At 37.9% G+C, this 14,143-nt stretch overlaps 1 protein-coding gene and 1 pseudogene across 17 annotated transcripts in view; both read right to left on the bottom strand.

The window, feature by feature from the left end:
• Positions 1-14,143, bottom strand: part of ENOX2 (ecto-NOX disulfide-thiol exchanger 2) — a 295,795-nt gene that overhangs the window by 192,872 nt on the left and 88,780 nt on the right. The gene's annotated exons all lie outside the window — the stretch shown is intronic.
• Positions 13,114-14,087, bottom strand: LOC129639138 (chromobox protein homolog 1-like; annotated as a pseudogene).

The raw sequence follows: 14,143 nt of genomic DNA on the forward strand, positions 1-14,143 counted from the left end.
TGATCTCTAGAATTTATTCATCTTCCATAGTTCAAACTTTTTGACTGTTGATTAGTAATTTTCCATTTCCGCTGCCACTCAGCTATGGCAGCTACCATTATACTCTCTGGTTCTATGAGTTTGACTATTTTAGATAACTCATACAGATGGAATCATGCAATATGTGACCTTTTGTGGCTAGTTTATTTCATTTAGCATAACATCTTCAAGCTTTATCCATATTCTTGCATACTGCAGGATTTTCTTCTTTTTTAAGTTGAATAATAATATTCTATTATATGTATATACCATGGTTTCTTTCTTCATTCATTTGTTGGATGTTTAGGTTGTTTCCATATCTTGGCTATTGCAAATAATGCTTCACAGTGTTGGAGTGCTAATATCTTTTCAACATACTGATTTCAATTTATTCAGATAAATACTTAGGAGTGGGATTGCTGGATCATATGGTAGTTCTATTTCTAATTTTTTGAGGAACCACCATACATTTTCCATAGCAGCTGCAACAGAGTACAAGGGTTCCGATCATTCTACATCCTTGCTAACACTCCTCTTTGTTTTTTATAATATCCATCCTCATAGGTATAAAATAATATCTCATAGTTTTCACTTGCATAACCCTAATGATTAGTGATGTTGAGCACCTTTTCATATACTTATTGGCCATTTGTATACCTTCTTTGGAGAAATGTCTATTTAAGTCTTTGGTGGTGGTGATGTTCAAAACCCTGCTCAAGTGTGACTTCTTCAGTGAAATGTTTCCTAATCCCCAAAAGCTCTCTCCACAGGAGTAGACAGAGCCTTAAAAAAAAAATCAGATCATTTATTTTAAGATCTCAGGTTCCATTCTTGATGTTTATAGGTTTGTAGGTGTTCTGGGTGGGAGGTTGTCAATATCTGATACTTGCCTTTAGAAAGTTCATGCTTATGGTAGAATGAAGGACACACTGGAGATGAGAAAGCACTCAAGACAGAGAGACCAATTACAATACCAAAGTGATACAGTGGACAGAAGACAGTAGTATAACCTCAGATAGTAGCAATGAATAGAAAGAAATGGATATCAGAGATATTCATGAAATGAAATTATCTGGATTTGGTGTTTGATTGAATCTGGAAGTTGAGGGGAAGAGAGGAGTCCAAGGATGATCCATTTTAAAGTTCTTAGTTTCAGTCCTAAAAATCCTGCAAGGTTTGGGAGTTCAGCATGAGAAAAAGCACAATCCACTGGAAGCATACCCACAAAGCTACAGTGAAAAAGAAAACTGCTTCCAATCTCTATTTGCCATGGCATAAAGGCTTCCAGGAAACACCATCAAAAGGCTTACACTTGACCTTTACTATGTATTCTTAGCAAAGCCTGTCAAAAGGTATCAATTCATCCCAGAAAAAAAAAAAAGCATAATAGTCTAAGAGCCAGGATAACATAGTATTGGGCTATGGAGGGAGAATAACATTTTATTAATAGGTCTCAGACTTGGTTTATTTTGTCTCCAGCATTTACTGATGAAAGTGTCTTTGAAGGTCAGAAACACTTAATAGATTCCTTCCCTTTCCCCTGTATACTTCTCCTTATTCTCCTCTCCCCAACAACTCTTCAAAATGGTCTTATTAGAAAACCTTGCATTTTAATAGCAGTTGTATTTTGGTTATTATCATATGTTGGATTAAGCTGACAATTCTCCTTTTAACAATACTCAAAGAAAGCTTGAAAAAATTAATGCTACATTGTTTTTCTCCCTGCCAAAGAATATAGTATTGTAATTGTCTCTTGGAGAAGAAGCACTCTAATCGTCTTTAACTTTAAAGTAAATTCATTTCAGGAAGATGCTTTGAGACAAACTATTGACAGAGCAAATCAGGGCTTCTAGGAGATTGTGAAGTGATGGATTGAAGAGAATGCCATAGCCAAATTCAGTTCCGTGAACATTTTCAACTTAAGAGTTTCTCTGCAACAAAATAGCACTGTTAAGTCACGTTCTGTTGTGGAAGATAGGCCTTAAACATTGAGCAGATTCTTAATACCTAATGGTTCTAGGCACCACAGAGGCAACACACATACAACGCAATTATTCAGATTAAACAATAGAAGAAGCTGTTATACCAGGTGAAGTCAGAGTGTGAAAGCACAGTAACTTTCCAAAATGGTGGTTAAAAAGAATCCAGGACTGGAAAAGACTTAAGAAGCCTCTTATTCCAACTGATGTCATTGGAATCTCGGACTGGTCTCAAAAGTCAAAGGTCATTCCAACTTTCACTCCCTCCCTAACTGAATCCATCTCCATCTTCCATTGTTGTCATTTTGTTATTTTTGGAGCCCCTCCTGTTCAAGGCTTGGGGAAATACATCATCTGGAGACAGATTTGGATTGGTACATTTATAGCCTTGGTAAATTAACAAGGTCAGAATTTCCTGGAAATTTGGCACGTTTCTAAGTTGACGGTGGAAAGAAAAAATGGACTAGCAATGACCTAAGGCCCCACATACTTGACCAAGGAGCCTAGCTTCCTGGGCAGATGCAAAGCATGAGCATAAAGCCATAGTGCAGTAAAACAGTTCTATTTAAGGATCCTCCCTTTGGGCTTCTAAAAGGCAACTGTCTTTTTTGATACACATGTGACCCACATCTGGTTTTCTATAAAGTGAATGGTGCCAAAAGCAGTTCCTGTATTCTCTTGTTTTTCACCAGCTACTTCCTGTCTCAACTCAGTCACAAACCTTACAGACTTGCTAGGAGTATCTCCAGAAGAGAGTGAGACTTTAAGACAGTGTCTCATTGCTGGACACATATGAAAATTACCTGGGGAACTTTTTAAACTTACTAATGCCTGTGCCCGACCCCCAGAGTTCTCATTTAATTGTTTAGGGCAGGCCCACCAGGTGATTCTAACGGGTGCAGCCTGGACTGAAGACAACTGCTCCAAAGGAAGCAAATGAGTATACACTACCCAAAGTGTTGGTTTTTTTTTAAAGTTAAAACCAAATAACAGAGAATAAGTTCATTTATTCATTACCTACAATATGAAGGACACTGTATTGGTTGTGTAGTATAAATAGGTTAGACATAAACTTGTCTGGTTTATGATGCTTCTATGGAAAAGATGGAAAAATAAGATTAGAAGGGTTTCTAGCAACCAAAGAAACTCATATCAAAACTTGAAGTCTTGGAAAAAATTCAGGTAAAATATTACCACAGGATTATGTTCTTTTCCTTGGTGTAGGAGATAGCAACTAAAATGCTTCAGAAATATTGTGTCTGTTTTTTTTATTTCCAGAAAAAGATTCCACACTGCTTTGGGGGTTGTTCCCCAATCTCACAACCCTTGGGACCCCAGGCCAGTCATCCATGCCCTCAAGTAGATCATTAATTTACTCCACTACATGTACAATGTCATGAAGGATGTTGGGAAGCACTGTGTCTAAACTACAACTACATTTAATAAAATCAGGCTGCAGTGTGGTTTGCTTATATTACCTGTCACCTCAATGATTCCTCAGTGAATGTTAGGAAGGGTCTGGTAAACTGTAAAAAATGCAAAGGAAGCAGTTAAGTATAGTGGAAGAACAGGGAACAAAGACACAAGCTCTGGTCTCTGCTCTTCCATTAACTTAGTTGGAGAACCTTGGGCAAGTCATTCTTGGTCAAAGTTTCCTCATGTGAAAGATGAGTGTTGTACCATATGATCTCTGAGCTCTGCATTTAAGATACAACAACAATAACAGATGTGTATATGGAGAACATTAATAGACACCTGATATAAAACTGAGTAATGGGGTAGAAAACAAGAGAGGATGGAGAGCTCGATGAATGCCTAAGTAAATGATTTAATAGCAGTACAGTTAAGGCACCCTGAAAAAAAACCAAGCATTTCCATCACTGCTCCAAAAAAAAACTCCTTAAGAATTTTGCTAATTATAGACAAGAACTTGTAAGTATAGACAAGTTTTTTTTAATAAGATGTTTAAATACCAATATATTTTCCAAGTAACTGGCTATCAAATAATGTCATTTAGAGCACAAGTATTGTGAAACTCAGAATAAAAGTTTAATGCTGAAATAAAGCATGTCTAACATGTTAGGAATAAATTACTCTAATTGACCAAAGCTTTGCTCACATATGAGACATTTCAAAATGTAACGATGTGCTGACAAAACTACTTGTATCCCTCTGCCAAAGTTATAGGACTGCTATTAAATCCAAAGTATGGTATTTGTATATACATAAGAGCAGACAACAATTACAATCTAGAGATATTTTAAATTTCATCTTTTTTATTTATTAGTATTGTTAAACAGCAATGAGCATTGAGAAAAAAATGAATCAGTGTGCATTATGCAACAATCAGGCAAAATACTCTAATCCCCTGTCATTCTCTTTCCTTGGCCCCTGGGTACTCATTAAAGGTTAATTTATTTAAATCTCTCAAACATTCATTTCAATCTACTTTAATAAACTAATGAATCTTTGGAACTTTGCCTAATCAGCTTATGTTTCCTATTTTAATACATCTATAAAATGTCTTTTTTTAGAGCTCATTCTTAATAGTTATCTTCCCTCTTGGATATAGAATTGTACTTCAGTAACAACCTGATTTGAGCATTTGGTAACACATAACCTCATCCAACACACAGAGAATGCCTGTGGCTTGCCTATTGCTCTTAAACACAGTTATATTTTAGAGGATAGTGAATTGATTTATGTTTAGTAGGGATAATAATCCTCCAAATTGAAATGGTCATTTTGCAGTTTAGTGGGAGTGACAATTATATTGAAGAAAAGCTTCTAACAACTTTGGTGCTTGTCAAATGTTGTGAGGGCCTGTCAGTGAAACAACTCCATTTTGGCCATTGCAAATCAGAGCAGAGCATGGTACATGCCATGTGGATTGGCAAACGTAAGAGAAGTCTTCAAAAGAGTAGTATCATCTAAATGGGGTCAAAATTTGTACCTTATAATCTGTTCAACTGCCATGTTAAGTACGTTTTATTTAATGGTAACTTTAGGGAGTCTTTCATGTAATGACCATTAAGTTGAATGTTCTCAAGGTGGTGGCTGACATTTGGGAACTGCACTCCACCCTGTATACCACAATGCCAGAAACCAAAATCTTGGAGCACTTAGGACATTATTTCTAACACTTTTCTGTAACAATTGACATTATAGAATTTTACAGCTTATCAAGTGCTTATACAACATCCTTATGATGGAAGAGGAGAAAACTGTAGCTCAGGGGAGTTTCAGTGATTTACCCAAAGTTATAACATGACTGTATGGAGGAGTGGGAACCCAGACCCTCTGGCTACAGATCATTCCCCTGTACCATGTTGCCTTAACTGTAGGATCTCTGTTGGGGTTAATGTTTTTACTGTTGCATGGTTCACCACTGATGAAAGAAAAATTGTAAAAGTTACCTCCAAGATGTTTTGGCAGTAAATAAATCAAATTGACTAAAAATTATTATGATAAATGATACAACATAACTGAACTTCATAATATAGTAATTCACTGAAGTGTAACTTCATGTGTAAGAGCTGGAATTCTTAATTTTAAGTTTTGCTTTCATTTTACATACAGATTAGTAAAAATAATGAATGTATTCCCCACCCTTGGTCTAGATTTCAAATGTTTAAATTTCTGGTGAAAGTAGATGCTTGGCTCTAAGTTAAATTGCTAAAGGTTTTCAAGTTGTCACCTTTGCTTTTTCAAACAGTAACTCCAAGGAATTACCTTTCAAAGTCCATTGTTCATTCATTTCTCGTCTGTCCACCCATTCATTTATCCAATTATCCAGCTGACATTTACGGAATGCCTACTTGGAGCCAAGCAACAGGACTGACATGGACCCTACTTGAAGCTCCGAATGCTGCCTTACTTCCTCAGACTAAGAACTCCTTGAAGACAGGAATTCTGTCATTCTGCACAGAATATAGTCAGTTCTATTTGCAGAAAATCACTTAAACACTCTTTTGACAATGAGATTTCTGACTCCCTGGCCACCCACATGCCCCTCCAGACATATGGGAGTTAGGGGAAGAAATAGCAGAATCTGCTTATCAAGTCTGATCTTTGGATAATGACTCCAGGTCTCCCATCCGAGCTTGCTGCCTCTCTGCCTTGTGGTCAACAAAGTGATTCAGCTCAAAACAGCAATATATCTGTTGCTGCTTCCAAGATATCTTCTAGCAAGCTACACTTTTTTAAATGGTTACTTCTGCCCTTCAGCACAGTGGTGAACTGCATCAGCAAATGTACTGTCTCATCTGACTCCGTGAGAAGTAGATGCTTATACACAATAATGTAGATACATTTGAAAAAGCTGCCAAATCAGGAACATGACTGCTGTCACTAAACAGATACTTGATTTTCTTATATTAACATAAGAACTCACATTCAGAGACTGCTATTACCTTTTCAACTCTCCGTCATATCCACCTCAAAGTTACCTTGTGAGGTGACCAGAGAAGGTATGATTGATTATACAGTTAACGTTTGAAAATCTAAACCTAAGAGAGGCTAGGTGATTTATTTCAAGTTTCACAGCAAGCCAGTGACAGAGTTGGGTCTCCCAACTACCACTCCAGGGATCAGGCTGTTTGTGCTCCTTGTCATCAGGAGAGTTGTAATTTTAAGAATTTCTAGGAGTCATGAAAAACCAACCAATTATCTCAGTTTGTACCATTGCCTACTTAATTATTTAGAAATGATTTCCTAGGAATAAGAAGTGAGGGAAACCAGCATGGTAAACAGGCAATTCTGAACAGGAAACTTCCTTCAAGCAGACTGAGCCTTAATTGCAATGCTTCCAAACTGAATGGTAATTAAGCCCAAAAAGGTAGGGTTTAAATAAACAAAAACAATGGTACACATATTTTCTCTGTATTAGAAATCTTTTTAGTTCTGCAAGGATGGAGTAAGTCATGCCGTGATACATCTTTTACTCACAGAAATGAAGATTGTGAGTAGCTGATACCACTCACAAGGCATATTTGTGTTTTCTAGGCTTCCTCTAAAATATAAGAATATTGGCTTCACATATATTTGACATAAAACATTTTCTGTTGGACCATATATAATATTTTAAAGGTCAAGAGTTTATATTTTAAAAAAAAGGAAGGTCTTCCTACTTCTATTATCATTTGTTATTTAATTCTTCAAAATAGATTTCCCCAACACACTGTTTTTAAAATATTTTATTAAGCAATATATATATACACACACATATATATATATACATAACAATATATATTTTATCCAAAGAATAGCAAAGAGAGATAAGAAAGCCTTCCTCAGTGATCAATGCAAAGAAATAGAGGAAAACAACAGAATGGGAAAGACTAGAGATCTCTTCAAGAAAATCAGAGATACCAAAGGAACATTTCATGCAAAGATGGGCACAATAAAGGACAGAAATGGTATGGACCTAACAGAAGCAGAAGATATTAAGAAGAGGTGGCAAGAATACACAGAAGAACTATACAAAAAAAGACCTTCATGACCCAGATAACCATGATGGTGTGATCACTCAGCTAGAGCCAGACATCCTGAAATGAGAAGTCAGGTGGACCTTAGGGAGCAACACTACAAACAAAGCTGGTGGAGGTGATGGAATCCCAGTTGAGCTATTTCAAATCCTAAAAGATGATGCTGTGAAAGTGCTGCACTTAATACATCAACCAATTCGGAAAAGTCAGCAGTGGCCACAGGACTGGAAAAGGTCAGTTGTCATTCCAATCCCAAACAAAGGCAGTGCCACAATTAAAATAAATAAATTTATATTAAAAATAAAATAAAATTAATTCATTAAAAAAAAAAGAAAGGCAATGCCAAAGAATGTTCAAACTACCACACAGTTGAAGTCATCTCACATGCTGGCAAAGTAATGTCAAAATTCTCCAAGTGAGGCTTCAATAGTACGTGAACTGTGAACATGCAGATGTTCAAGCTGGATTTAGAAAAGGTAGAGGAACCAGAGATCAAATTGCCAACATCTGCTGGAACACTGAGAAAGCAAGAGAGCTCCAGAAAAATATCTATTTCTGCTTTATTGACTACACCAAAGCCTTTGACTGTGTGGATCACAACGAACTGGAAAATTCTTCAAGAGATGGGAATACCAGACCACCGTACCTGCCTCCTGAGAAATCTGTATGCAGGTCAAGAAGCAACAGTTGGAATTGGACATGGAACAACAGACTGGTTCCAAATTGGGAAATGAGTACGTCAAGGCTGTATATTGTCACTCTGCTTATTTAACTTATATGCAGAGTACATCATGCGAAATGCCAGGCAGGATGAAGCACAAGCTGGAATCAAGATTTCTGGGAGAAATATCAATAACCTCAGAAATGCAGATGATACCACCGTTATGTCAGAAAGCAAAGATCTAATGAGCCTCTTGATGAAAGTGAAAGAGGAGAGTGAAAAAGCTGGCTTAAAGCTCAACATTCAGAAAATGAAGATCATGGCATCTGGTCCCATCACTTCATGGCAAATAGATGGGAAAACAATGGAAACAGTGAGAGACTTTATTTTCTTGGGCTCCAAAATCACTGCAGATGGTGACTGCAGCCATGAAATTAAAAGACATTTGCTCCTTGAAAAGCTATGACCAACCTAGACAGCATATTAAAAAGCATAGACATTACTTTGCCAATAATGGTCCATCTAGTCAAAGCTATGGTTTTTTCCAGTAGTCAGGTATGGATGTGAGAGTTGGACTATAAAGAAAGTTGAGCACCAAAGAATCGATGCTTTTGAACTGTGGTGTTGGAGAAGACTCTTGAGAGTCCCTTGGACTGCAAGGAGATCCAACCAGTCAATCCTAAAGGAAATCAGTCCTGAATATTCATTGGAAGAACTGATGCTGAAGCGGAAACTCCAATACTTTGGCCATCTGATGCGAAGAACTGACTCATTAGAAAAGACCCTGATGCTGGGAAAGATTAAAGTCAGGATGGGGAACATGTGTATACCTGTGGTGGATTCATGTTGATATATGGCAAAACCAATACAATATTGTAAAGTTAAAAAATAAAATAAATAAATAAAAAAAATAAAGTCAGGAGGAGAAGGGGATGACAGAGGATGAGATGGTTGGATGGCATCACCGATTTGATGAACATGAGTTTGAGCAAGCTCTGGGAGTTGGTGATGGACAGGGAAGCCTGGCGTGCTGCAGTCCTTGGGGTTGCAAAGTGTCAGACACAACTGAGTGACTGAACTGAACTGATCAAGCAAAATTACATTTTTTCATCTTTCTAATCCTTTTCTTTTTGAAGATTACATAAGACCTCATAACTGTTTTTTTCTAAGTCTCTGACTTCTTTCTCCCTCACCGTAAGTAAACCACAAGCTATATTACACACACACACATTTAATAAATGTCACTTTAAAGGCTTTCTGGACCACCACAATGGATAGCCAATTTACCCATGATGAAAACCCTTTGCATTTCAAAAATATGTATTACAATAACATGATTAAATCTCTAATTCATAAATAAGCCAGAAAATGACACATGTGGCTTTATTACCAACCCCAAATTATTAGTCTGAGGTCAAGGAAATGAATTAAATGGAACACAGACCAGACATCCTAGGAAAGGGGATTACAGATAGGAGCTGGGAGGTCAAACAGCTATGTTAGTGTTAATGAATACCAAACTTGCTAGAGGTGATTTGGAACAATGAAAAATGCTGACTACTATTACCACCAAAAAAACCCACGACATATTATTGTAAATGTCACATTAAATTGTTTAATCTACCCCTTCCCAGGGACCAACAGACATTTTGCTTGGTATAGTATATTTTTCTAGCCTAATACAGCGATAAAGGGGTCTGAAAAACAGAACTTTCTGAACTTTAAGGGTTGATTTCTTCCCTTATTTTGCCCTCCCCTCCACCAAAGCTATACAATTAGTTCACCTTTTTGCAGGGGCAAGAGGTTGTGAAGAAAAATGAAATTCATATAGACATCAAATGTCTCATTTTGGCCCATGGTTTCTGTCTCCTTCCCCATCAGAATCTTTACCAGAGCATTAACAGCTAGCAAAATTGTCTGATGAAAGTGCAATTTTTCCAATTTTCCAATTTTTAAAATTTTTTCCAATTTTCTTCCCTGCTCACCCTCTAGTAAAAACCAGAACTAAAGAGCAGAATGGAAAATAAAGATGAGCAAGGGTATGGATAACCCACAAACCAGATAATGAGCCCCTGAATAATCAAGATTTGACTTAAACCTCCATTATTTCTTACTTAAACTTATCAGACTATACTTTTCTTTAGCACCTTAACCACAGAATTGCAGTATATCTCTAAATCCTTGTTTGGAGGAATAGGAGTGGGGCATGATGGTCAAAATTTGTTAATGGCCTCTCTTGACACTCCCTCTATTATTTTCCTTTTCTCTGGCAGCCAAAGGTGATGCTAACTTTGATAGGAGTCTTGAACACTATAAAAGATGGTTGGCAACTGGAGTAGTACTTCTCATGCCCGTAAGCAAGGATGAGTTGATTCATTAGAAATCAACATTCCAGGAACCTCTGTATGTTGATATATTGGCTAATTGCCTTTTAGGAATTAAGAATGAGATTTCCCTTTCAATGTGTACACCAAACTTCAGCTGTGGGGGATATGTTTCTTTGCATTTACCTACAATGCTTCTCTTTGACTCTGCTTTATAGTTTTTTTTTCCCCTTCTTTAACTTCATATTCCTTAATGTGGTGGGGCCTCTGCATGAAAATACTACTCATGCCCTGCCACTAAGTAGTTGATTTCATCTTGGAATTCATATCAATCTATGACAGGCTTCCTGTTAGAGCTACTCTACACAGATCCAGATTCATTTCTCAGCTCCATGTTCTCAAACCTGCTATCTTCCCTGCTACATAAACCATTACTATCTCAATTCCCAGATATCTCACACTTTCTAGTAAAACTGCCTGTTCCACTACAATAATGGTTTCAAGGCACCTTTGGACTTCAAAACTGCTTTTCCATATTCTCAAAAACATGATTTCTACAAATAATATCATCAATAAAGGGAAAACAGTAACCATGTCTTGAAGACATTTAAGCTGAATGTGGTGGAAGGGCAAGAGAAAATAGTCCAGAATTTCTTAAGTTATAAAAAGATAGCTTCCTAGGGAAGATGGCTGAGATGGCATCAGTAACTAAATATTCCTTCTGATCATGCCAACACTATTAGCACCTTTTTCCTACCATGGATGTCTATTTCATGCTCTACTTGCACTCCTTTTTGTTTTATAATGGTTTCCAGGTCATGTTGTATAAGCACAGTTTCTTTCTCCTAAGCAGATGGCATCTTATCTGCTCACCATGCCCCTATCCCCTACACCGGTGTGCACACACACACTCACACACTGTAGTATATCATACCACACTGTGTACTCCATAAACACTCAATACATGCCTGGTGACATGTTTTATAACAGTTCTCTGGATATCTTTCCCTAATAACAACTCATCCTCTTTCTACCACTCCTTGTTCTTACTTCCTTAGAGAAATGGAACTGAGGTAGACATGGTGAATGGAGTTACTTCACTTAGGGAGCAATGCCGATGTCAAAACCCAAAGCAGAGTTCTATTTTGTGATGATAGTTGTTGTTCCTGCTTATAGTTGAAGGGGGAGAGAGGAAAACAAAATTGGAAACATTTATTCTCAAAGCTTTACTGTAAACAAATAAGCAATTTTATCAGAAACAAGCGATCCATAATTGCCATGCCTAAACTGCAATGATATGCTTAACTGGTAGAGTTCACACAAACATACTGGCATCTGTTTGTGCAATTCCTTTTATTAGAATGAGCAAGGTGGAGTCTTGGGGTGTATCATTTAAATGAAGGGTGCTATGGGGTAGAGTAGATAGAATCAGCAATATTCTTGCTCTAGTATACAAGGTTTGACTCAAATTTAACCTCTGCTCAGGGAAGAGGAAAAATCTATAACCTGTCATGCCAGCAGCCTATTATCACACTTTCTTTCTTCATTCCAACCTTCCTACTGTTACGGAACAGCACCATTAACACTGCCATTGTGTGAATGAGTAGGGAATTGCTAGCTCTGATTTACCAAAAAAGTATCTTCCACTTAACAGATTCAAATAAATTTAACACCATGTACAAACTAAACAAAAGTAATTAACAACACATGAATAAGGAATATATAATTGCATAAATATTTTTTTTATAAATCTATATAGTTTTATTAAGACAAAAAACTGACAGTGTTGATATGAAGTTTACATTTAAACAAAAGTTTTCACAAAAACCTAACACACGCCTAAAAATTACAATGGCGTTCTAGATGCAGATCAAGACGATGTCAACAACTGATGGATCTCATGACTCAAGACAGCGTTTTGGATTTTAGTTAATTCTTAGGATTAAAAAAATTTTTTGTTTTAAAGTGAACCACTGCCCCAGTATGAATATTTATCTTCTCCTGAGACCAGGGCTTTTGAAATCATTCAACTCTTGAACTTGTGCTGTCAGTGACTGAACCCTGCCACCAATGGTTTCAAAGTTCAAAAAACAGAGGCTCCAAGAGTTTTCCGCCCTATGAGCACCGGCCCTTGTCTTTTCCTACTCACTTACCTCCTATACCACTCTCTGCCCTTCCCTAAATACTTCACCAGTGGCTTGGATGGAGAAGCTGATATTTGTAACTTCACAATAGGAAAAGAAAGGGTCTTCTTGTCAGTTTCATGAGTAGCACCTCTAAGACAGAATGATCTGCCTGTGTATACACTCCAATAAGACTTTTCCTCCTCAACCAGTTTCCATCCCCCAAATGGCAGCTTTGGTAGCTTCTTATTCCTTTTTTGGGAACAGCATTAAGCTCAGGCAGGGAATACCTTGGCTTCTAAGTTTCAGGCATTCACAGCTTTTAAACAGTCTCTCACAGTCCTCATTTAGGTTGCCAATGACATTTTTTGAAAGGATACAATATTCTGGACACAGAACCCAAGCATCATTAGTTGTTCTTTCCTTTGTTTCACCGTTTCCCCAAATTTTAACAAAAATGATCCTAACCCATCTCCCTTCTTTCCCACCCCACCCCATCCACCCCAAATAATACACCAGTAATAGCCAAAAACTACACACATGCTACGCTCTAAAAATGCAGAGTTAACACTATCGGGAAGAAGGCTGTGTGGGTTGCGGAGATGCTCTTTGAAGATCTACAGTATCTCTTGCTCTCCCACATCCCATTCTATGTTTTGTCCTTCACAGAAGGCCCTTTGCTTTTTTTTTTAAAGCAAAGTTCAGAACGGGTTGCCTTGAAACACTGACCCTCCTTCCCCTCCACCGGGATGGGTGTGCAAACTGTACAGCATGGAACGGCTTTGAAGCCCTTGGGCTGCTGTAGGGCACAGAAACTATACTGGCTCTTCAAAGGACATCATCTCAAGCCACCTTTATGGTGTCAAGACAAGGAGAACTCCTTCTTTCCCCACTTGAAGCCCACAGTCAGATGTGACAGGGGCTGGTATTCAAGAAAGTTACTTCTTATCATCTTTTTTGTCATCATCCTCTGAGGGGTAAGAATGCCACGTCAGCCTTTCCTCATAGAAGGATCTGACAACCTGCGGGCACTTGACATTGGCTTCCTTGGCAGGGACCAGATCAGCCTCATCAGAGTTCTTCCATTTCATTAGGAACATGAGTTCTCCACTGGAGTCCGTAGCTCCAATAATCCGCTCTGGTTCCAAACCCCAGGCAAAGCCTCGTGGCTTTTCTGACTCTTCTTTCTTCTTCTTTGATTGGCTCTCCTCCCCCTTATCTTCCGAATCAGAATCAGCTTTGCGTTTGCCTCCCTCTGATTTATCTGTCTCGTGTGCTGTTTTCTGTGACTGCAGAAACTCAGCAATGAGGTCAGGGCAATCCAGGTTCTCTTCTGGTTCCCATGTGTTATCCTCATCTGAGAACCCCTTCCACTTTAGGAGATACTCCACTTTGCCCTTTACCACTCGACGGTCTAGAACTTTTTCCACCACATATTATTCTTCCTCTTCTTCTAGCACCTCCTCTACTTTCTTCTTGTTTTGTTTTTTCCCCATAGTGCCCGCCAGCTTTCTGGTATAAAGGATGACGCTGCTTGGGTCTTGCAGTCGTC

The sequence above is a fragment of the Bubalus kerabau genome, chromosome X (genome assembly GCF_029407905.1).
Source record: "Bubalus kerabau isolate K-KA32 ecotype Philippines breed swamp buffalo chromosome X, PCC_UOA_SB_1v2, whole genome shotgun sequence".
Classification (NCBI taxonomy): Eukaryota; Metazoa; Chordata; class Mammalia; order Artiodactyla; family Bovidae; genus Bubalus; species Bubalus kerabau.